The sequence below is a fragment of the Pipra filicauda genome, unplaced genomic scaffold, assembly GCF_003945595.2.
Source record: "Pipra filicauda isolate LSUMZ 115617 unplaced genomic scaffold, ASM394559v2 scaffold197_size1571708_pilon, whole genome shotgun sequence".
Lineage (NCBI taxonomy): Eukaryota > Metazoa > Chordata > Aves > Passeriformes > Pipridae > Pipra > Pipra filicauda.
In genome coordinates, this window is record NW_024104306.1 from 611,264 (window position 1) to 623,691 (window position 12,428).

Below are 12,428 nucleotides of genomic sequence, written 5' to 3' on the forward strand. Positions count from 1 at the left end.
CTGAGACCTGGAGAAAGGGATCTTCCCTCTGCCCCGAAGCAGAGGAGAGCTTTCCTCTCTCTGAAAACATCTGGAATCTACATGGTGTGAGGGCCTGAATTCTCAAAGCATAAGCATTGCTAACATTCACTTAAACCTGGGCTCAGAAAGACCAAAGTTGTGTTTGAAAAAGAAATTTTAGGTCAGTTAAGAACTTGAAAAAATTATTCTTATGCCTAGCTTTGTCTTGCCTAAATACAGCAAGTAATGAAAAATAATTTGGTGTTTTGAGAGCTTGTGTTCCCTCTCCGTATTTTAATATATTCCATACAATTATTTATATTTCATATTAATTTTGTTTAATATTAAATTATATAATATTTAATTTATTGAATCTTACATCTTTAATTTTCTAAACCTTTGAAATTGTTTCCATTTAGGATACTAGAAGGAATATTGCTGTAACTGAACATAATGTCTACATAGAGAAATGTATAATCAGAGCTAATTTAGCTCCACGTTACATCCATAGAGAGAACTAGGCATTTTTAATATGTGATCCCTCTAAGTGAGGGGAGTCACAGCCTTTTTCAATGACCAACTTCTCTGAGCTCTATCACTTTTCCTGGCTCAGACATAGCACTTTGACAACTGGCAAGATATTAAATATTTTCCTTTTGTTTAGTCCTGTGTTTCTGAACTAACCTGTCTCTTGCCTTGATTAGTTCAGGTTGTGTGTGGAGTCAGATACTGGCTCCTGATGTAGAGGTGACCAGAAAAGTTGTAGTGCTCTTGATTCTGACGTGATTCTTTTCCTAAATATTTGAGTTCTAAGTTTCAAGGTTCTCTCATGGATGAAAAATAGGAAAATCAACCAAATAATCATAAAATCATAGAATCAGCCAGGTTGGAAAGGACCTCTGAGATCATCAAGTCCAACCCTTCTTTTTTTTTTTTTTTTTTAAATCCGTACTCTGGAAAAATCCAGTCCGGGTTTTCCCACCATTCCGTACTACATAAAATCCAGTCTGGGTTTTCCACCATTCCGTAGTCCAGAAAAATCCAGTCCTGGTTTTCTCCCATTCCATACTCCGGAAAAATCCAGTCCGGGTTTTTCTCCATGCCGTGCTCCAGCGGAAAAATCCAGTCCGGGTTTCCCCGACCCCCCCCCAGCGGCCCCGGGACCCCCCGACAGAGGCACCGCACGGTGTGGATGGGGATGGTGTGCCGGGGGAGCGCCGTGGATGGGGATATGGGGATGGTGTGCCGGGGGAGCGCCGTGGTTGGGGATGGTGTGCAGGGAGGAAGGCGTGGATGGGGACGGCGTGGGTGGGGATGGTGTGCCGGGGGATGGTGTATGGGGGCGGTGTGGTGCCGGAGGGGGAAAGGCGTGCCGGGAGATTGCGTGGAACGGAGCGGTGCCGGGGGATGGTGTGTCAGGGAGCGGCGTGGATGGAGGCGGTGTGCCGGGGGATGATGTACCGGGGGATGCTGTGCCGGGGGATGGTGTGTCAGGGGGATGGTGTGTCAGGGGGATGGTGTGTCAAGGGGATGGTGTGTCGGGGGCGGTGGGGATGGAGGCGGTGTGCCGGGGGATGCTCTGCCGGGGCGCGGTGTGGTGTCGGGGACCTGCCGGCGCTCGCCGCGCGTTCCCGCCGGGTGTCAGCAGGGGATTAGCGGAGGATCGGTGCCGGGACATGACCTGCGGTGCAGGCGGTAGCGAGTGTCAGCCCCCAGGCTCCGTGCGCTGCTCGGCGCTGTTGCAGCTCCCGGAGAACCACCCGGGAACGCGGCGGAGCCCGGGCGGGCGGGTCGGGTCCAGCGGGGCCGGGCGGGAGCGGCGGCGGTGCCAGCGCGTCCCTTCGCCACCGTGCTCAGCTGTATGGATGCTCATCCACCGGGGGGCATAACACCCGGCACCGCACTCCTTGATATCCTTAAATAACATTTCACAGAGTCGCAGAGTTTGGAAAACACCTTTGAGATGATCGAGTGCCACGTCCAGTCCTTTCTTGAGCACCCCCAGGGACGGTGACTACACTACCTCCCTGGGCAGCCCATTCCAATGTTTAACAACCCTTTTCGGTGAAAAAATTCCTCCTGATGTCCAACCTGAACCTTTCCTGGTGCAGAATGAGGCTATGTCCACTTGTCCTGTCTCTAGATCCCTGGGAAAAGAGACCGACCCGCCTCTGGCTACAACCAAAGAACATGAGGAATTACCGACTGTCATATAGATAACTCTTTACGAGCACATGGAAAACTGTTGCAGTTATAAGGTTCATATAATTATAGACCATTTCTTTCGAACTCTTTGCTGTTGTTGTTGTCATTTCTTCCCACCAATTCACACACATTGCTCTCACAAGTGTCACCCACATTTTTTGCGGGTTTCTAGGGGAGTTAATTCTAATCCAGCACACTTAAAGAACACTAAATATTGCCCCTCAATGTATTTATATTCATACATAATTTGTGTCCCCCCAAAAAAACCAAGCACAGAGAAAATAGAAAAAGAGGAAAATTAACAAGGAGGAGGAAAAGTCACTAAAGTAAAATGGAGGCATAAGGGGACAGAAAAATACTTACTAAAAATCATAGCCTCACATCTGGAACCTATAAAACATAGTCAATATTTAAAAAATATTGATTTCATGAAATAGTTGGAAAAGTAGCATTTTCCTGAATAAAAATGTCATTTATATAAAAACCAATGAAATAATTTGGTAAACAAAAATGTTTGATTTCCGTATCCTTACACTGGATTATTTGAATTGGTACTTTTAAAATATTTAAATGAATATGAATTCATTTAAGTAGAGCCACACTTCCAAAATAGTAACTCAGTTGAGGCTATTTTTGATCCTTTATCTGACAAATTTGAGATTCCGCCAGTCATAAAAGTCCCTGCAGTGGCACATTCACTGTTATGCCATTGGGCTTCAACCTGAAAAAAGATGTTCTGTGTGATGCAAAGACAATAAGATCAATGGCAGGAAAGACAAAATTAAGGCACAATACCGATTAGATTGATACAAGCAAAATTCAACTTGACTCCATCAGTATAGAACAACACAGATGGAAGGTAGACAAGATGGTGCTCCAGAGGCAATCTATACAACATGCTACGTAACCTAATTATGCAAGAGCTTTTCATCAAAATCTAGTGGCATTTCCTCATAGATTTGTCCTGTAGTATATTTTGGTTTAATATTTTACAGTTTGCTAGTCCATTATCTGTTGCTGTCTATGGTTCAATCACTCTAAATCTCTGGACCAAAACAGCCCATCAGACCTTGGCTCCAATGTCTCTACTTCATTGACTTTTGCTTCATTTTGGTGCCAGGTTTTCCTTTACTTCAGCTATTACTCTGACTCCTGAATTAGATTAAATGGCCCTAGGGACATTCTTCAATGTTCATATTGATGTTCTCTGCAGCTATTCATGGTCCTAATCTATCATCTACTAATTAGTAAAATTAACCTTTTGTATTCAGTACCTTCCACCTAACAAAATCCCTGACACTGCAGCAACATCCCCTGACTGCAGAAACCTGTCATGAATGCTGATATTAAGAAATGTATGTTATGGCAAGGGCAGGAAACTCTCCATATTATTCCAGTGGTCCAGCATGTCCTGCAACATGAGTTTGTTTCCAGGCATTTGAGTGGAAATTCTTTCATTTGGGGAAGTTCAGAGTGAGAGTGGTAAACTATTTTAAACAAGAAAACTCATTTTCTGCGTAGTATTTTCAATTTTTCAAACTGGTTATGTTTTTCCTGTTTCTTATCTGTCTATCTGACGCCTTGAAATGTAACCCTGAGAAACAAAGAGCATACAGCAGTGAAATGAAGCTGGTGAAAGCTGAACTCTGGGTATAATGTTAACTATATCTGTAGGTATAATGTTTAACATAACGTTTAATACTCCACTAAATAAAGTCTTAGGGGCATCCAAAATGAGAGGAAACTTTCAACTCAGTGACTCAGTTGACCATCTGCAAAACAGACATATCCCCCTTTGTCTGTCAACTTGGAGAGGTATCGTAAAAACAGATTTAAAATTATTGTGAACACTAATGGATGGAAGAACTAGTGCATTGGAAAAAAACCCAGATTAATTTATAAATTGTTGAATTAATAAAAATTAATATCGGTTTGTATTTTGGGAGAGAGTTTAAAAGGAGTCCATAATGAAGGTCTCATCTTGTATACTTAATAAGAAGACACAGAGTCTCAAATAATAGTGAATTTGGCTGGTCGCAGGTAGCCTGTGAACTAAACAAGGAAGGCCAAGTACTAAAACAAGCAAGCAAACCCCCTGTGATTGCACAAGTTAATATCATGCAGCTTTCCTAGTGTTGATATCTTGTAGATGATTTTCCAAATGAGGTCTCCTGTGTCACATGTAAATATGTGTTGTGTGTGAGCAGTGTTTGGGCATCATTTTACACACTGAGAAGCTTTTCATTTGATCCTCTCTAATACCTACAGACATAAGCATGTAGTGTTGGTGATAGCCCTCCAGCACATTACATTTTACATTATCTCAATGTTGTTTCTCCACACTTTTGTTTTTCAGGAGATCTGCATTAAAGTGCTGATTAAATTGCAGATAACTGATTAAACCTATCAGTTAGCAATGACAAAACAAGTCTTGTCCGTTATTAAAACAATAATAAAACTGAGCTTCATTTATAATTTTACATCAGTAAAGTTCAACTACAAATGCCCTATTTATTACATTTAAAAAAATATTTTAACTCACATCTGAAATGAACAGTATAGAAGTAAATAGAAGAAAAACAAAGGATCAATAAAGAATATTTTTGGTGTTATTAAATTGAAACATTTGTGCAACAGAATAAAAGCAAACAATTTTTATTCAACTTGTAATTTTGTTTAAGAAGCAGATTTGTCTTTTTCAAAAGGTTTTGAAATCCTTAGGTTTGACACCTTTCATAACCAACTGTCTAGCCATACTATAAGCCTTTGTGATGGATTTTATCTATATCAGTGTTAATAACCTTCAGGATCCTGCTGAATGCTACATCTCAGTAGCCACCCAACAGCAAAGGTGTTTAAGCTGGATTTTTCAACATAGTCTAATGCAAAAAAACAGAATGTTGATGTACCAGCCTCACTGTTAGTATGCAAAAATTGAAGTAGAACTTTTGTATCTTAATTAACTAGTGTGCATTAAATCCAATAATTAAAAATAATGACAAATCAGAATTGTACTCTCAAAAAAAGATATTCTACAGATAACCCTCCTCGGTGTTTCTGCTATCCAGTATCCATTATTCATTGTACAGTCCTTCCTCTGAATGAATGTTTTGTGGATCATTTACTTGTGTCATTTCACTTGTGAACGAGTAAATACGCATAAAAATGGAATTCTTTCTCTTCTGTGCTTTGTAATTTATTTGCTCAATTCAAGTTTCCAAAGTGCTTTGGTTACACTTGCAAAAGCTCTTTATGAAAACAAAAGTGGCAACATTTCCTACATCTCCCTGCCAGAAAACAATCAGTCCCATAGGGAACACTTGAGTCTTGTTTAAGAAGAAATGGAGAGACATGCAAATTTGCCTCCAGAAAAGATTTCTCAATGGCACCTCTTCTATGCACAGCTTTGTGATATTATTTAAAGTTACTTTCAATACTTGAGTGCTGAGCAGTGGTAGTGACAGCAGCTTGGAAGGGTTTGTCTGAGCTGGCAGAAATACAAAGAAGTTGGTAAAATCTGGAGATTTTATGTTTTGCTCTCAATGATGGGATTTATTGAAGAGTTCTGAATCCAAGAATGTATCCCTCTGGTCAGAAACTAGCTCAAGAAACACACGGCAGCAATCACAGTCAAGAATAAGATTCAGAACTTGCTCATTCTGAACAGCCTCAAACACAAGCTCTTGGTTTTCAGGCTCTGTCATTATTGGGACAATATTAATGTTTTCCTTTCATCATTGGTCAGTACTGCTGGAAAAGTTCTGCATACTTGAAATCATTTGGGTTGGTTTCACAGTGTTTCCAGTGAAAGCAGATGACAAGGAAATAGAGATTAGAGTAACTTGTGTAGCTCTTCTTGGAGACTGTTCAACATCTCACCTTGATTTCCATCTTCCACTTTCTGCAGGACAGAGTTGAGTTCATGTCCTATTCCTCTTATCCAGCCTCCTTCTGCAATCCAAAGCCTTGTGCCCTGAGGTGGCCCCTCTCTTCCTGTCCTTTCTGGCTTTCCCTCATGCTGCATTTTTTGTCAATTGGACCTTCTGCTGCAATCTGCTCCCACAAAGGAGAGAGACAATTATCAGACACAGGGAAAAGTCTCACACCAAAAGGAGTGGAAAGGATTGGGTTCTTCTGCTCTAGAAAGATAAAAAGAGGATGAGTGAGAGAACTGAACACAAAGCAATGTCTGGAGTAGAAAAGGAAGACAGAGAGTCCATGTGTTCTAAGATATTCCGTCGTGCAGTGAGACACTGGCTGATATAACCACCAATTAATGAAAATAGAAGGTCACAAACATAAAATTAAGAAAGAAAATAATGTTTCCAGTATTGTTGGGCGGTGAAACATACTGACACTGGAAGCCACTCTGACCAAGGATTTAGAAGGAAGTGAAAGGACTGACCATTTCCAGCAATAATAAAGGTATCCAGAATTATAACAGTTAATGCAAAGTATTTTAAAGCTTTAAAAATCCTTTTACTGTGCCCTGATGGAGACATGAAACGACCTCTGTCAACCGTGTGGTTTTTGCACCTTCTTCTGACATGTCTGGTACTATCTGCTATTGTAGACAGACTACCAGACCAGATGGATCACAAATCTGATCCAATATGGTAACTCCTTATGTTCTTCAGTGAAAATTTTACCAAAAGCATATCAGGAAAGCTTTCGGAAAATCTCAGAAAATTAACACAAAAAATATCTAAAAAATTGCCACCTTCTGTCTGCTAAAAGAATGTCAAAGAATAATCATTTTATTGCTGTCTAATCCAGTATGCTCTCTGCTTTTACAGGGCAACTACAGTCTTCAAGCTGAACACTTCCTGAACTCTGTTGTTTTTTTAGGAATTACTTCCATCTGTCTTTGAATAAACTAGTTCTGATCTGTGATCTGCATGTTAGGTTCTATCTACAAATGCTTTTCCTGATCACCGTGTGAAACCTGGACAAAGTGTTTTGAAGGTAGATATATTTCAGTACTGGAACAATGTATGCAAAGAAATTTTTTGACACTTCAGTATAGCAGGTGTTAAATTAATATTAAAAAAAACCCAAACAACCAAACCCAACAACAGAACAAGGAATGCATATTTGAAACAGGAGGAAAGCAGGCATATTTCCCAAGATATTTGCTGATCCCCTGATCACAACTCTCATTCCAAGATGGTAGCATTGATCAAATAACATTTCTCCTGGTAAAACTGGTAACAATTTCCCTTAAACCACCAATTACTCTGAGTTCTGCAAGACTCTCATCTAGGGTATTTTTTCTCTATCGTCATCTCATTCTGTTTTAATAATGGCTGAGTTGTTGAGCCTCTGTAGGAGTGCTGAGTGTTGCATGCAGACAACACCTGGCTCATAAGACACCCTCAGGCACAGGACATGTAAGTGTACTCAAGTAGCTATTCACTGTCTCCCTCTCCCATCCAGTAGGATTTTACACACATTTTGCTAAAGAAAAGGATGCACTGAAGAGTCAAGTCAGCTGCCTCCCAAAAACAGTGTCAAAACATCTGACCACACACATTGAAGGTTAGCTGCAGCTTCGCAGTGTGATGACAGAGGTCTGGTGCACAGCACCTGAGAGGCCCTAAGAAATATGTAGTTTCCCAGTGGATTTTTTCCCCCTAGAGGACACAGACACTTCCCTATTTGAAACAAGTCTAACAAGAAGCCTCATGACATTGTCTCCCTTACACTCCACACTGAAGGTCAATCCCACTGGATGCAGATTTACAAAATTTCCAGGGACAACAGGTCTCTATTATTTCCCCTCCCACTTCTCCCTGCAACACTACAGTACATCAGGCCAGGACTGTTGAGTATGGAACAACTGGTACATTCTCAGCACAGTAGGAAGGTTTTCTTCTTACACTCTGATCCGCGGGTCCCAAAATCAGACACAAGCTGTGACAGCATGCTGTAACTGTAGACTATGTATTTTTGCATGACTACAACTATATTCTGTGGCCATATCTTTACCAATATACCTCAACAGTTGTGGTATGTCCTGTCTGTGATTTAACACAGAGGCTACAGCTCCATTCTATCATCTGATAAAGGGACTGCACCCTAGATTGTTTTCTCTTGGTTATCTATCACACCCTTATCCTTTGTTAAGGTCTTGCAGTTCCACTTCTCTAGGTGCAGAGGTGTTAAGCATCTCAAATGCCCTTTGTGAAAGAAAGAATGTTATTTAGAATGTTTGCTAAGGAAGAAAGCTCTTGGATAATAAGATATACGTGTCTTGTCTTTTAAGCATAAATCCTAAATAGAAAGGTTGTGTTGTTTTCCTGTTTGGTCTTGACACAGCCCTCTGTTAAAAAAAATCAATACATTGATTCAGAAAAATATAATAACCCAACATACCAGAGCTTGCCTTTGTGAGTCAGGTCATAGATACGGTTGATAAAATAGTGACGTATCTGAATTACTAAGTTAGTGCACAGCAATTCTACATAAGGAAGAGCTACAGACTTATATGTTAAAATATAAACATATTTATATGTTTATAAATATATAAACATATAAAAAATTTTATATGTTAAAAATTGAGAAGGGATTTGGGACCAGACTTACAAGGTGGGTTGTGGCTGGGGCACCCACTAACTGCCAAGTCCAACAGTTAGAACTGAGTGGGGAGCGAGGAGTCAGATGCTGAAATGGCAAGCCAAGATCATGCATCAGAAAAGACCAGCTGTACAGATCTAGAGATCTGGGATAAAAGGATCCAGAGGAAACAAAGCAACTGAAGGGCAAGACATTGTTTCTACCCCTCTGAGTTCAGCTGGCTGGGAGCAGGAGCTGTGCCTGGGACTGCAGGAGGCAGGAACCAGGAATGAGGAGCCCGAGGATGGCAGGAACAGGTGACTGGGCTGAGCAAGGAGGAGGCAGAATCAGCATTAAGGCTGGAGCCTGAAGGCTGCCAACTGAGAAGCACGAGTCTATAAGACAGGAGAGGCCACACTAAACAGGGCAAGGCAGCTCACTAGGCTGCTTCAGCCAGCTGAGAAGCAGATCAAAAACTCAGAAGTATACCTTTGCTGGTTGCACTTTTCAAGGTCTCATGGTCATCAACTGGCCAGCTGCAAACTTACTGCGGGGTGAGGATGCTGCAAAAATGGCATTTCCATTTCTTGTGGATAGTAGGATAAACTAAGTAGCCAGATTTGCCAAGAGGAGGTACAAATAGGATTACCTAAAGGCAATCTGGAAAAACTGAGACACCTTAAACAGTTATTCACCTTGAAAAAAAAGGCAGTAGCTACTAGAATGATTTATCTCTATTTGACAACATGGATTCTGTTTATCAATCTATACACATTAGTGCATACGACACAGTAGTTCAAAGAGCAAAGGAGTAATACAGAAATCAGGGAGAACACAAACTAATACAGAGTTTCATCTGCATGGGAATTAAAAATGAGTAAATAAACTGAAGAAGTGATTATCCAAGAAAGATGTGAAATACAGAAGATCAAAGAATGAATTTAGCAGTGAACAAGGGCTTATAGGCAGTTGCAGTTAACAGGGTCTCGATACTGAACAGCAGTAAAGACACTGGTTTGAGTCACCAGCTGGTGTAAGCTGTCACCACTTGAGCTGTTTCCTTTTAGTAGCATCAGTTTATACCATCCAAGAGACTTATCCCTAAGAATATAAAAGAAGATAAAGCACTGTCTGGCACTAGTTTGTCTAAGCAGAGGTCAAGAAGGCCACAAGTGTAGCTGTTTTAAGCATATCTCCATTTTTGTAAGAGAGTGAAGTCCTCAGTCAACAGTCACAAGAGGAAACCAAACAGGGAGTGAGGAAATGTCCACTCAGAAAAGCCCATGAGGTGGGTGGTTTTGGAGGTGGATGCATCTTTCAGAAGGGATAGCTGGATAAAGGCACCCACACTGCACAGCAGAAATTGAGACCCCTGAGCCAGCACTGAGCCAAATCATCTCCAGAAAGAATGTGGCTCTGCATTTGGCATTCCACCCTTGTGGGCCAGTCCTGCTGGGAGGTGGGCGTGGTTGGGCCATTTAGAAGCACCACTAAACAGTGGCTGTGCCTCTGTGAGCTGAGCTTGGTCTCTTTTAGAACAGGACTATCTTCACAAGGTACAACGTTGTCCATTAAGCAGGAATTTAGTAGTCTCTTCATTTGCTTGTGGCAACACCCTGGCATGCAGTTTTTAGTTACTGAAAATGAGGGTAAAGGCCCCATAGGGTGCCTGGGAAGGCTACTGGGGAAGTAGGGGATGTGAAAGAGCCTCAAAGCTTTGCTCTGTTTTTGTCAACCACTGGGAATTGAGGTGCCCAGGGAGGTAGTGAAGTCACCTTCCCCAGAAATTACTCAGTGTGGCACTTAATGCTGTGGTTTAGTTGGTATGGTGATGTTCAGTCAAAGATTGGACTAGGTGATCTTGGAGGTCTTTTCTAATCTTAATGATTTTACGATTCTATGACTCTGTCTGTGAGGTAGCAGGATGCAGGGCTCAGGGATTTGCAGACTCCCTCCAGAGGGGGTCTGGTGGGATGACACAGCTGTACTGTATGCTTTGAGCACTGTACCCTTTTTACAAGTATTCATTTAATCTCCTTTTTGGCTGTTCATGATGTTTCTACTGCTGAGTGGAGTATGATGATCAGGTGCAAATACTGTACATGGGTTAAGCTCCAACTGTGAATGTTATTGGAAAAGAATAATCAAATAATAAAATTCTGATAATTATAATAAAGATTAGATTTTAAAAACTATTTTTCACAATGGCTTAAACTAGGAATTAAATAGTGATAAAATAAGAAATTAATAATGCTAAAATATGTAAAAAAACAAAAATAATTAAATAATAATTAAATAGCTACTCTGTTGTACAGTGTGGTTGGATTTTGCCAGCATAAACTGAGATGTACAAAACAAGGTAATGAAGGGAAGGTCTCATCCTTGTTGTCATGTCCTGTCCCCCCACCCCAAAAACCAATTGTTCTTTCACATGGAAACTTCCCATAACAGCACTGTTGGGGTTTACAGGCACAAAGCCCTGAGAAAAACAGTATGAAAATAATGGCATAAGAAAACTGAAGGGGAAATATTGCAGAGGCTTCGGAAAATACTGCCCCAGCAGCTTCAGAGAAAGTTATAACAATGCAAAATGCTATTAAAAAGTTATAACAATGCTGAGTGCATTAAAAAAGTAGCTATTTGCAGCTTTGAGGTACCCAGTACCCGTGCAGCACAAGTACCAGAGGTTTGTGATGGGGTGATATGGGGTGATAAAATTTCTCGAAGAACTGCTGAGGGTTCTTAATGGAAACTATGGAAGTCTGGGCCATGACATAGTGGGATGTCGAGATCCTGAAGGGAATGGAGGAAGAAACAGTGAAATACAGACCCTGCAGCTCAGGTGAGCAGAATTCCTCATACTAGAGATGGAGAAAGCCCACATTGCAGGGGAATGATACATGTTACACCTACAGATAGAAATGGAAGAAGGACAATTTGGGGACCTACAGACATGGGCAAAATGAATGAAAACAAGATGAACAAGAGTAGTCAATATGAATTCATTAAGGTTAAATGATGCTTGATGAATCTGATTGGCTTCAATGCTAAATTGATGAATTGTGGGAGAAGGTAAGAACAACATTGTCTGTACAGACTTTAAAAGGGCTCGTGACATGGTTTCCCACACTAATTCCGTATGGTGAAAAGCACTGCTCTGTCTGGCTGCCTGGCTGGAGAAAGAAGCTCTGTCTGGCAGGACAGGATAGATGTTCCAACTGGCTGGCCAGGACAAGCTGCTCTGGCTGCTGGCTGGGGCAAGGGTGGCCAACTGGACAGCTGGGGTGGATGCTCCAGCTGGATGACCGGAGCTGAGTGGCTCTGGCTACCTAAAGAATCTCTAGCTGGCTGACCAGAGAGTCTCTGACAGGTCAGCTGGGGCTGAGTGGTTGTGGCTGGTTGGCTAAAGAAGCAGGTTCTGGCTGGATGGCCATGGAAAAAGGGCTCTAGCTGTCCATCTGAGGAAGAGTGGCTCTGGTGAGCCAGCCAGGGCTGAGTGACTCTGGATGGCACAAGGACCTCACTGACTGGCCAGGAAAAGTAGCTCTGGCTGGTTGGGCTTGAGTCTCTGCCTGGCTGGGGCTGAGTGGCTGGAGAACAGGCTTTGGCTGCCTGGCCCTGGGGTAAGCTGCTGTGGCTGGCCAGCTGGGCAAGGTGGTCCAGTTGGC

At 41.8% G+C, this 12,428-nt stretch overlaps 1 long non-coding RNA gene across 1 annotated transcript; it reads left to right on the forward strand.

Moving 5' to 3' along the window:
- The first annotated feature begins 1,118 nt into the window (after positions 1-1,118).
- Positions 1,119-2,289, forward strand: LOC120323105. Its single transcript, XR_005563265.1, has 2 exons — positions 1,119-1,186; positions 1,935-2,289. It is a non-coding gene; the product is annotated as an uncharacterized LOC120323105 (long non-coding RNA).
- Positions 2,290-12,428: the final 10,139 nt, after the last annotated feature.